Source organism: Macaca mulatta, chromosome 16 (genome assembly GCF_049350105.2).
Source record: "Macaca mulatta isolate MMU2019108-1 chromosome 16, T2T-MMU8v2.0, whole genome shotgun sequence".
Lineage (NCBI taxonomy): Eukaryota > Metazoa > Chordata > Mammalia > Primates > Cercopithecidae > Macaca > Macaca mulatta.
In genome coordinates this window covers 58658781-58671447 of record NC_133421.1, presented here as the reverse complement: position 1 = coordinate 58671447, position 12667 = coordinate 58658781, and the positions used below count along the sequence as shown (strand labels likewise).

Below are 12667 nucleotides of genomic sequence, written 5' to 3'. Positions count from 1 at the left end.
AAATTGATAGGCCACTAGCAAGATTAATAAAGAAGAAAAGAAGAATCAAATAGATGCAATAAAAAATGATAAAGTGGATATCACCACTGATCCCACAGAAATACAAACTACCATCAGAGAATACTATAATCACCTCTATGCAAATAAACTAGAAAATCTAGAAGAAATGGATAAATTCCTGGACCCACCCTCCCAAGACTAAATCAGGAAGAAGTTCAATCTCTGAATAGACCAGTAATAGGCTCTGAAATTGAGGCAATAATTAATAGCCTACCAATTAAAAAAAGTCCAGGGCCAGATGGATTCACAGCCAAATTCTACCAGACACACAAAGAGGAGCTGGTACCATTCCTTCTGAAACTATTCCAATTAATAGAAGAAGAAGGAATCCTCGCTAACTCATTTTATGAGGCCAGTATCATCCTGATACCAAAACCTGGCAGAGACACAGCAAAAAAAGAGAATTTTAGATCAGTATCCCTGATGAACATCGATACGAAAATCCTCAATAAAATACTGGCAAACAGAATCCAGCAGCACATCAAAAAGCTTATCCGCCATGACCAAGTTGGCTTCATCCCTGGGATGCAAGACTGGTTCAATATATGCAAATCAATAAATGTAATCCATCACATAAACAGAACCAATGACAAACATTACATGATTATCTCAATAGATGCAGAAAAGGCCTTCATCAAAATTCAATAGCCCTTCATGCTAAAAACTCTCAATAAACTAGGTATTGATGGAACATATCTCAAAATAATAAGAGCTATTTATGACAAACCCACAGCCAATATCATACTGAATGGGCAAAAACTGGAAGCATTCCTTTTGAAAACTGGCACAAGACAGGGATGCCCTCTCTCACCCCTCCTATTCAACATAGTGTTGCCAGTTCTGGCCAGGGCAATCAAGCAAGAGAAATAAATAAAGGATATTCAAATAGGAAAAGAGGAAGTCAAATTGTCCCTGTTTGCAGATGACATGATTGTATATTTAGAAAACCCCATCGTCTCAGCCCAAAATCTCCTTAAGCTGATAAGCAACTTTGGCAAAGTCTCAGGATACACAATCAATGTGCAAAAATCATGCATTCCTATACACCAATAACAGACAAACAGAGAACTAAATCATGAATGAATTTCCATTCACAATTGCTTCAAAGAGAATAAAATACCTAGGAATCCAGATTACTAGGGATGTAAAGGACCTCTTCAAGGAGAACTGCAAACCACTGCTCAACGAAGTAAAAGAGGACGCAAACAAATGGAACAACAATCAATGCTCATGGATAGGAAGAATTAGTATTGTGAAAATGGCCATACTGCCCAAGGTAATTTATAGATTCAGTGCCATCCCCATCAAGCTACCAGTGATTTTCTTCTCAGAATTGGAAAAAAGTACTTTAAAGTTCATATGGAACCAAAACAGAGCCTGCATAGCCAAGGCTATCCTAGGCAAAAAGAACAAAGCTGGAGGCATCACGCTACCTGACTTCAAACTATACTACAAAGCTACAGTAACCAAAACAGCATGGTACTGGTACCAAAACAGAGAGAGAGAGACACCAATGGAACAGAACAGAAATAACACCACACATGTACAACCATCTGATCTTTGACAAACCTGACAAAAACAAGAAATGGTGAAAGGATTCCCTATTTAATAAACGGTGCTGGGAAAACTGGCTAGACATATGTAGAAAGCTGAAACTGGATCCCTTCCTTACACCTTATACAAAAATTAATTCAAGATGGATTAAAGACTTAAATGTTAGACCTAAAACCATAAAAACCTTAGAAGAAAACCTAGGCAATACCATTCAGGACATAGGCATGGGCAAGGACTTATGACTAAAACACCAAAAGCAATGGCAACAAAAGCCAAAATAGACAAATGGGATCTAATTAAAGAGCTTCTGCACAGCAAAAGAAACTACTATTAGAGTGAACAGGCAATTTACAGAGTGGGAGAAAATTTTTGCAATCTACCCATCTGACAATGGGCTAATATCCAGAATCTACAAATAACTTAAACAAATTTACTAGAAAAAAAACCAAAGAACCCCATCAAAAAGTGGGCAAAGGATATGAATAGACACTTATCAAAAGAAGACATTTATGCAGCCAACAGACTCATTAAAAAATGCTCATCATCACTGGTCATGAGAGAAATGCAAATCAAAACCACAATGAGATACACCAGTTAGAATGGCAATCATTAAAAAGTCAGGAAACAACAGATGCCGGAGAGGATGTGGAGAACTAGGAACACTTTTACACCGTTGCTGGGAGTGTAAACTAGTTCAACCATTGTGGAAGACAGTGTGGCAATTCCTCAAGGATCTAGAACTAGAAATACCATTTGACCCAGAGATCCCATTATGGGGCATATACCCCAAGGATTATAAATCATGCTACTATAAAGACTCATGCACACGTATGTTTATTGCGGCACTATTCACAATAGCAAAAACTTGGAACCAACCCAAATGTCCATCAATGACAGACTGGGTTAAGAAAATGTGTCATTGTAATCCCAGCACTTTGGGAGGCCAAGGCGAGCGGATCACGAGGTCAGGAGATGGAGACCATCCTGGCTAACACAGGGAAACCCCGTCTCTACTTAAAAATACAAAAAATTAGCTGGGCACAGTGGCAGGCACCTATAGTCCCAGCTACTCGGGAAGTGAGGCAGGAGAATGGTGTGAACCCGGGAGGTGGAGTTTGCAGCGAGAAGACATTGCACCACTGCACTCCAGCCTGGTGACAGAGCAAGACTCTGTCTCAAAAAAAAAAAAAAAAAAAAAAAAGAAAATGTGGCACATATACACCATGGAATACTATGCAGCCATAAAAAAGGATGAGTTCATGTCCTTTGCAGGGACGTGGATGAAGCTGGAAACCATCATTCTGAGCAAACTATCACAAGAACAGAAAACCAAACACCACATGTTCTCACTCATAGGTGGGAGTTGAACAATGAGAACACTTGGACACAGGGCGGGGAACATCGCATATGGGGGCTAGCTGTGGGGTTGGGGGTAGAGGGAGGGATAGCATTAGGAGAAATACCTAATGTAAATGACGAGTTAATGGGTGCAGCAAACCAACGTGGCACATGTATACCTATGTAACAAACCTGCATGTTGTGCACATGTACCCTGGAACTTAAAGTATAATAAAATAAAATAAATAAACATGTTTATTTGATCTTCTGTTCTTTCTAGTTTAGTCTTCATTTCTGAAATACTTTTTCTTTCAATTCTTTCCTGAGTTCTGTCACTTCACTTCTGAGTTTTTCTAATTCTGATTTATAATGTTCTTTTATGTCTTGTAGTTTAAAAAATGTGTTTGAGCTTGATTTGAAACAATAATGGTTTTATTCTGTTTTTTGGATGTGTCTTTATGGTGTGCAGTTTCTCCTAAACATGGGCCCCAGTCCTAGAAGGAAGTCCTCAGTCCTACTCCTTAGAGGCAGACATTTGGAATCCCTTTCGCCCTTTCTCCTGATAGCGGCTTCCATATCTCCAGATAATATGTTAATACTACTTTTTCATGGTGTATCATCTTTAGACATTTTATGTTTACTTCCTTCTGTAACATTTAAATGAGAATTTATCTCTATTGCACCAGTCTCCCTTCCCCTATTCAGTCCTTCCAATATAGTAATTTTATTATGTTTAGTTTTTTCTGTTATTATGACTAAGTGAGTATTATTAACTAGAAATGGAAATGGTATATTTTGATTACAATTAATTTATTATGTTGCCTTCCTTTATCATATCTTCAGTTTGATTTTGTATTTTCCTCCAGCTGTGCCATTAGACCAGGCACTGATCTGTTTCCTGAATCTTCCTTCTGCTCCCATTTGGACTCTGGGATTCTCCTTGACTGTTCTCTTGGTGGTTGGCTTCTGTCTCCTGGCTCCCACATTCTCCATTTTCTTGGTTAAGTCCCTTGCTTTTTCCTAGCACTTTCTCAAATAACTTTCTAAAATAGGATGTATTGGAGGCAAATTTTCTTAGAACTTGAAAATAACTACTTGAATCTGAAAATCAAATCCCTTAGAATTCTGCATTGTTCTTCTGGTAGACAGTATTACTGTTACAAAATCTGATACTATTCTGATTCTATTTACTTTCAAAGCAATTTTTAAATTTTTTGCCTTTTTCTTTGGTAGCTTTTAGAATCCTTTCTTTATTCTGGGTACTGCAGGATTTTACGTAATGTCTCTTGGTTTGTGTCTTTTTGCATCCCTTGTTCTGGGTTCTCAGTGGAACTTGCTATCTGTAAACATCAGCTCTGGGAATTAACTTGAACTGTTTCAGCAGTAATTCTACCTTCCTTAGTTTCTCTGTTTATCTCTCTATAACAGAACTCCTAAGTCAATAGATTTTGGACCTCTTGAATTAAAATATCTCTCATTTTTTCCTCTCATATCTTCTGTCTCTGTGTTTTGTTCTGCTTTCTGACTTTATCTTCTGATTTTTTGTTAAATTTTCATAGTTTAGCAGATACTTTTAAATTTCTTGAACTCTTGTTTTTTAACTTTATTCTTCAAAAAGTCTTCTTATTTTACGGGTGCAATATCTTTACGCTCTTTCAAGAAAATAATGATAGATGTTCTGGTTAGAATGTTACTTTTTCTTATTTATCTTTTTTTATGTTGGAGTTTTTTTCCCCTGTGTTTCTCAAGTAACCTGGTGATTCCTGGCTGGTCCTTTTGATTACAGGAGTGGGGCATAGTGAAGCCGATTGGAACTCTGAGTAGGAAGGAAGTACTGCATGATTGGCAGGCTTTGCTTTGGGTGAATGGGGAAGATACTGTTGCTATGCTGGAGGAGAAGGCCAGAATGAGATGGTCTTTTTCCCTGGGATAGCCTGATTTTTTTGTTGTTGTTGTTGAGGCAGAGTCTCACTCTGTTACCCAGGCTGGAGTGCAGTGGTGTGATCTCAGCTCATTGCAACCTCCACCTCCCAGGTTCAAGAGATTCTCCTGCCTCAGCCTCCCAAGTAGCCGGGGTTACAGGCACGAGCCACCATACCTGGATAATTTTTGTATTTTTAGTGGAGACGGGGTTTCACTATGTTGGCCAGGCTGGTTTCAAACTCCTGGACTCAAGAGATCCACCTGCCTCGGCCTCCCAAAATGCTGGGATTAGAGGCGTGAGCTACTGCGACCATCCTGATATTTTTTTCAGAAGAGAAACTTCCAGTCTTTGCCATAGTGGGTGTGGGGAAATGCCTGCCTACTCATCAGTGTTATGCGAAGATGGGGGATGGGGTTTAGTGATGGCAAAGGGACAGGTGAGGGGTGTCCTCTTCCTAAAAATCTCTAATTAATCTCTCTGTTTTCAACCCTGCATTTCACTCCTGTGCTTCTCTGAGTGTGGAGTCTCTGAACTTCTGTGCATTCTGTGAGGGCAAATTGGCTTTCCTGTTGTCTGTAGCCCCCCTCAGAGCACACTGCTAGGGCTTGCTTGCTCTGCTCCACCAGCGATCGCTCTGCCACTGGCTGCCTGATATCTACAATTTTGCAGAAATCTCTATTCACAATGAGGCCTTTACCCCCATTTTCTTTTTTGTGGGCATATATTGTGTTTCATTCCTTTACTATAAATTTAGTGAAATCTAAAATGAGAGGGGATAAATATATTTGTTCAGTCTACCATCAGAAGCTAGAAACTTCTGATATTCCAGTTTAATAAATTTATATCACAGGTTATTTGCTGGAGGACTGGGCAAGGATTTTCTAATTGTCTCTGGCATGTATAAAAATATATTTAATGTATGTCTTTGTGGACATACTAACCAGAAAGAGACTATACTTGTTTAGTTGGGTTCTCTTTAGTGGAGTAGGTGCTGGGAAGTTGCATTAAGCAGAAATCTGATTTACATTTTGCTAGCCACTGAAATGAATGCAATGAAATAGGTTTACTGCATTTGATTGTGCATTGGGTTTGCCTTATTATTACCTCATTATTTCCAGGTAGTGACAAAATAAAGACTTGGGGTGTCTGAGAGTCTTTGGAACATCAGGACTGGGCTGGTTTTCATGACTGCAGCCAGGCTCTGGCTCAGAATTCGTTTCTTGTTTCCAGGCTTTCCTTCTTTGCTTCCTTACTGCTCCCACTGCACTTTGTACCCACTAAACTTTGTCTCTTGTGGTCTGGAGCAACATCTAGTTCATCTTTGTGTCTACCACGTTAAACACAGCGCCTAGCACTAAATAGCCAGTTAGTGGACAAATGACTACTTTATATGATAAGGTTTACAATTTGTATTTATATATATATATCTGTTTCTTCCTATAAGAATATCAGTGTCTCGAGAGTAGGGATATGGTCCTATTTGTTTTTGAAACTCTCTTGCCTAGTATTCATTAATAAGACTAAGTGAGAACAGAACATCCAAGACCTTTAACAAGGGACCATCCTTTTTGTGTTTCCTGATGTTTTAAGAGACAAAAGTGCTTACTCAGACGTGGCTTCTAAGACTAAGAGAAGAGATTAAACAAAGCCAAATTTACTCAAAGCACAACATATCTGTGCATGTATTCAGGTCTGTCTCCAGCATCCCAGTCAGAACAGCAGTACCTCCCTGCATAGTCTGATACAGATTTCAGACTTACATCCCCCTAGGACAATATCACTTGCACCATTGGAAAAATGCATTCTTGCTTTCTCTAGCAGCTGATTAAATTCTAGTTCCCCATGATGCATGGAACTTGCTTGAGGAGTCCCTAGACTACAGACTTCATTCTGAAATCCCACCAACTCCCAAAGAACCCATCATACAGCCCATGAATCATGCACAATCCAGGTACCACTACCATATGAATACAGGCCCAACCACCACCTCTTGAAAGCCAGAGTGGACCTACCTCTCTTGAGGCCGGCCTTGTAGCCAGTCAAGTTGGCTTCTGTGTGTTCCATAGCCTTACCATGTTCCTTGGACCATGCAATATTGATGATACAAATAATCCTTTAGTGAGCACTTATCAGTGTGCCAGGTGCTGTGCTAAATGTGCTTCAAACAACATTTCATTGAACTCCCACTACTCAGTGAATTCATTTCTATTGCAGATGAAGCCTCTGAGAAGTTAGGCAATTTTTCTCAGTGTCACAGTACACGTAAGTAGAAAAGCCAGGACCAAATTCAGGCTTGTTAGAAGTGTCCAAAATCCATGTTCCTAATGACTTGTAGCATGAGGGTTCCCAGAAGCAAGCTCTTTGTATGCAGGAGGGAATGTGCTTGGGATCAACACCTGTGGAAAGAATGAGGTGGAAGCAGCATGGGGCAGATGAAGAAGCTGAGCACTGGTGAAGTCCCAGTAAAAGCCTCAGGCAGCCCCCAGGGAACTCTGAAGCTGGTACGACCCTTTAGAATCATCCTGAGTTGTGATATAGAAGCTGGAAAGAGGAGAAACATACAAAATAGTTAAGAAACAATCCTATGCCATCACTCCAGGGAAGCTTGTTAGTTTATTCACTTACTTGCCCACTCATTCATTGATTCATTCGTTCGTTCATTCAGCGTGCCAGATTAGGTGCTGGATTCTGGGGGACAGGGTACAAAGTGAAGTTTACAGTCAACACAAAGATGATGAACACATAAGCTGGTGGAACACAGTCTTACAGGTGCTCAGATAGAGGTATGCACAGCGTTCCATGAGAGAATGGACGTGGGGATGCACTGAAAGCAAGTGGGAGGTGCCAGGATGTTGTTGCCTCCTCAGAGGTGACTGGGCTTTCCTAGGGCAGGGGGAAGAAGGGCATTCTGCGCCCAGGGGAAAGATTGAGCCTTTTTAATTTTCTCCAGATGGGGTTGTCTTTTTTTTTTTTTTTTTGAGACAGAGTCTTGCTCTATTGCCCAGGCTGGAGCACAGTGGCACAATCTTGGCTCACTGCAACCTCTGCTTCCCGGGTTCAAGCAATTCTCCTGACTCAGCCTCCTGAGTAGCTGGGATTACAGGCGTGCACCACCGTGCCTGGCTAATTTTTGTATTTTTAGTAGAAATGGGGTTTCACCATGTTGGCCAGGCTGGTCTCAAACTCCTGACCTTGTGATCCAACTGCCTCAGCCTCCAAAGTGCTGGGATTACAGACGTGAGCTACTGTGCCCAGCCTCAGATGCGGTTGTCTTAGTTAGTTTGGGCTCCTGTAACAATCAAGACAGCTTGGCTTGTAAACAACAGACATTGACTTCTTACAGTTCTGGAGGCTGGAGGTCAGATCAGGGCCACAACAATCTTGTGGTTAGGGCCCTCTTCTGGGTTGCAGACTGCTGACTTCTTATCCTCAGGCGGCAGAGCTAGAGAGCTCTCCGGGGTCTCTTTTATAAGGCACTAATCCCATTCATGACAGCTCCACCCTCATGACCTAATTACTTCCAAAGGCCCCACCTCCATTATCCCCTTGGGGGTTAGGATTTCAATGTATGAATTTTTAGGAAACACAAACATTTATTCCATGACAGGGGCCAAGGGAGTGAGGTGGGATCAGAAACCAAGGTCCTCAGATGTGTGTGTTGTAGGGAGGGTGGTGGGTAAGGAACTCATCGATGCAGTTTCCACCCACACCCTGTTTATCCAGGCCCTTTGATTCTCCCCAAGAGAGAGGAGACCAGCGAGGAGACCAGCATTGGGCAGAACAGAGAAGAGAGGTGGCAAATTATTACCCATTAAGCTCCAGAGCCACAGGAGCAGGTATAAAGTAGGAAGATTTGGGAAGAAGGTGTGATCAGCAGAAAGCAGATTTTCCTCCTCCCCTTCTGCTGGTGCAGATGAAGATGCGGCAGGCAAGGGGGATGGACATAAGAGAAGCTGTAGGTAGGGAGGGCTGGCTAGGAAAAAATGGATGGTGGGGAAAACATATTAGTTAACTCTTCAAAATTTATCCCAGTGCAGAGAAGTGCAGGCGTATGGACAGGAGATAAAAACAGCAGATGAATCTCAGGGGCCAGGGACAAAGTCAGGGTGGTGGGAGCCTGACACCAAAGGGGTGTGTCTCTGCTGGGGTCTGTGGACCTCAGGAAGGTGTTGGATCCAGGAGGGTCTGGACCAAGGTGGGGCTGAGGGGGTGAAGGGTGAGAGCACAGGCCCGCAAGAGGGTAAAGAGTTTGCCCATGGAGAAGAGGACATAGCGGAATCTACAAGAGGTCCTATCAGCTACCCCACGCTTGCTTCTAGGAACAAGAGCACATGGTCAGAGGCACAAGGGAGTAATTGTCAGGGACCCAAGTCACTTACAGAGGCCTTTCTGAATGGTGGGTTCTGAGGTGGCTGTAGCCAGGTATGGCGTCTCCACCCTTGGACTTGCATGGAGACCCCAGGAAGCGAAGCTACAAGGGCAAAGCAGAAGGGTGGGGATATAGGCAGTGACTGTGTCCCCCCAAAATTCATATTGATGTCTTAACCCCTGGTACCTTGGAATGTGAATGTATTTGGAGATAGGGCCTCTAAAAAGGTCATTAAGATAAAATGAGGTCATAGAGTGGGTCCTAACCAACATGACTGGTGTGTTTACAAGAGGAGATTAGGACACGGAAAACACACAGGCGGAGAGATGATCATGTGGACACACAGCAAGGCAAAGAGAGAGGCCACCAAAGAAACCAGCTCTCAGAGTTCTAGCCTCCCAATCTGTGAGAAAATAAATTCTGTTGTTTAAGCCACCCAGCCTGTGGTACTTTGTTGTGGCAGACCTGGCCAACTGTGAACAATGGCCATTTGATTTCTTCTCTAAGTAGATTCCAGGCATGCTGTCATTGCTTTGCAGATGCTTACTGGGCACTTGCTGGGTCCTGCACCCAGCTGGCTGCTAGGGATCGTGAGGGGCACGAGGCACTCTCTGCCCTTGCAGAGCTCACTGGAGGAACAAACCTTTGTAGAGGAAGGTTTGATGGACCTTCCTGGAAGAAGTACTCGTAGGAAAACCCAAAAGCTCAACAGATGCTGTCTCCTTGGTTCACATTAGGAGCTATGATTTCCATCTTCCCATGGCATTAGAGGTTCAGATACTGAGGATCAGAGAGGCAAGTTCAGCATCGAAAGGCAGGAAGAGGCAGAAATCTGGACACTGATTCCTAACGCTAAAGCTGCATCATCTCTAGTGAATCTCATCAGCTCTTCCCGATGGCACCAATCAGCTTTAGCATACTGGCCAGCCAGAATAGATGTCCTTGGGCATTCTTAAGATCTGAGACTGTGATGGTTAATCTTAGGGTATCAGCTTGACTGAGTTGAGGAATGCCTCAATGGCTGGTGGAGTCCATCATTCCTGGGTGTGTCTGTGAGAGTGTTTCCAGAGGAGATTCACCATGTGAGTCAGCGGGCTGAGAGGGAGACCCGTTCTCAGTGTGAGTGGGCACCATCCAATCAGCTCAAGGCCAGGCTGGGACAAACAGGCAGAAGAAGGAGGATTCTCTCTCCCCGCTTTCTGGAGCAGGATGCCTTTTCTCCTTGGGCATGAGACTACAGGGTCTTTGGCTTTTGGATTCTAGGACTTGTACCAACGGCCTCCCGGGGCCCTCAGGCCTTCAGTCTCCAGCAGGGGTCTGTGTTGTTGGCCCTCCCTGATTCTGAGGCTTCTGGACTTGGGCTGAGGCATGCTACCGGCTTCTCTGATTCTCCAGCTTGTGGATGGCCTATTATGGGACTTCTCCGCCTCTGTAATCACATGGGCCAGTGCCCCCTAATGCATTTCTTTTCATATATCCTACTGGTTCTGTCTGCCTGGGGAACCTTGACTAGTACAGATACGGAGCATTTGAAATGAGAGGATTTCTGATCCTGTTCCTCAAGAAGCAGTAGGTCAGAGCATGCCTCTTTTTTTTTTTTTTGAGACAGAGTCTCGCTCTGTTGCCCAGACTGGAGTGCAGTGGTGCAATCTCGGCTCACTGCAAGCTCCGCCTCCCGGGTTCACGCCATTCTCCTGCCTCAGCCTCCCGAGTAGCTGGGACTATAGGCGCCCGCCACAACACCCGGCCAATTTTTTTGTATTTTTCTTAGAGACGGGGTTTCATTGTGTTAGCCAGGATGGTCTCGATCTCCTGACCTCGTGATCCGCCCGCCTCGGCCTCCCAAAGTGCTGGGATTACAGGCGTCAGCCACCGCGCCCGGCCCATGCCTCTTTAAAATAACTTCTCGAGAGTTTCACAGTTAGAAAGAATCAGCTTCAGGTGATCTTGAAGATCCCACTTGGATTCCACTCTCCGGCTCTCAGGAAGCTCAGGCTTCCTTATTTCTTCTAGGATTTCCTTTCATGTGGGGGAGAGATGCTCCCCCACTGCTACCCAGCCCATGGGACACAGTGAGTCTGGTGGAGGATGCTCTGACCTGTGGTGCTTGTGACTGGTAAACCTTGGGGCACTTGAGGGAGGGGGAGGAGAGGGTGGCAGCTTGATAAGAAAGAAGAGACGCATATAATTGCCACTGATATTTGCAGCCGCTGTAAATCCCCTCAAAGAGACCCTGAATCTCTAATGGGACTCTTTCACAGGGAGATGGGATCCAGCTCGATGAATCAATTGTGGCTTCATTAGTTTCTCCCTGATATTTAATGGTAGTTAAAACCCAGCCCTCCAGGACCAGGCTTAGGCCACCCACACCAAGAGGAAAAGTGTCAGCCTGGGAGGGCTCAAGTCAACAAGGGCCGGGGCTGGTTTTCCGCCTGTTAGGAGCAAATCTGTTCTCATGCTTCATTACTTAATCAGTTGCTACAAGGGAAGATTAGATACAAAGATAGAGAAATAAACAGAAAACACTGGTTGTAAGACACTTAGAAAGTAGGGGAAAAACAGAGCTGGCATTTACAGAGCACTCAGATCCCCCCTGAGCTCGAACGTTCTGGATTCTTCCTGAATGTTTGTCTGCTATACATGTCACCTCATTTAATTTTCACCAAGGGCCTCCGATTATTCATTTTATGTATTTATGTATTTATGTATTTATTTATTTGAGACAGGGTCTTGCTGTCACCTAGGCTGGAGTGCAGTGGTGTGATCTTGGCTCACTGCAACCTCTGCTTCTCCTGTCTCAGCCTCCTGAGTAGCTGGAACTACAGGCATGTGTCACCGTGCAGGCTAATTTTTTTTTTCTCTCTTTTTTTTTTTTTTTTAGCAGAGACAGGGTTTTACCATGTTGGCCAAGCTGGTCTCTAACTCGTGACCTCAGGTGATCTGTCCATCTTGGCCTCCCAAAGTGTTGGGATTATAGGGGTGAGCCACTGCACCCAGCCCATTTTACTATTTTTATTTTTATTTGTTTTGAGACAGGGTCTGGTTCTGCCATCTAGGCTGAAGTGCAGTGGCGTAATCTTGGCTCACTGCAGCCTCTGCCTCCTGGGCTCAGACAATGCTCCCACCTCAGCCTCCAGACCTCTGCTCACTGCAGCCTTCACTTCCTGGACTCAAGTGATCCTCCCACCTCAGGCACCGAAGTAGCTGGGACTACAAGTGCACACCACCATGCCCAGCTAGTTAAATTTTTTTTTTTTTTGTAGAGACAATGTCTCACTATATTGTCCACGTTGGTCTTGAACTCCTAGGCTCAAGTGGTCCTCCAGCCTTGGCCTTGTTGGCTGCAGTGAGCTGAGATTGCACCACTGCACTCCAGCCTGGGCAACAAAGCCAGACCCTGTCTCAAAAAAATAAAAATAAAA

The 12667-nt window shown here is 43.7% G+C and overlaps 1 long non-coding RNA gene across 1 annotated transcript in view; it reads right to left on the bottom strand.

Moving 5' to 3' along the window:
- The window catches only part of LOC144335575 (uncharacterized), a 65489-nt gene extending 57174 nt beyond the window's left edge, over positions 1–8315 (bottom strand). Inside the window, exons 1-2 of the long non-coding RNA XR_013406499.1 lie at positions 8218–8315; positions 6889–7417 (exon numbers count right to left, since the gene is read on the bottom strand). This is a non-coding gene — a long non-coding RNA (uncharacterized LOC144335575). The remainder of the gene's footprint in view (positions 1–6888; positions 7418–8217) is intronic.
- Positions 8316–12667: the final 4352 nt, after the last annotated feature.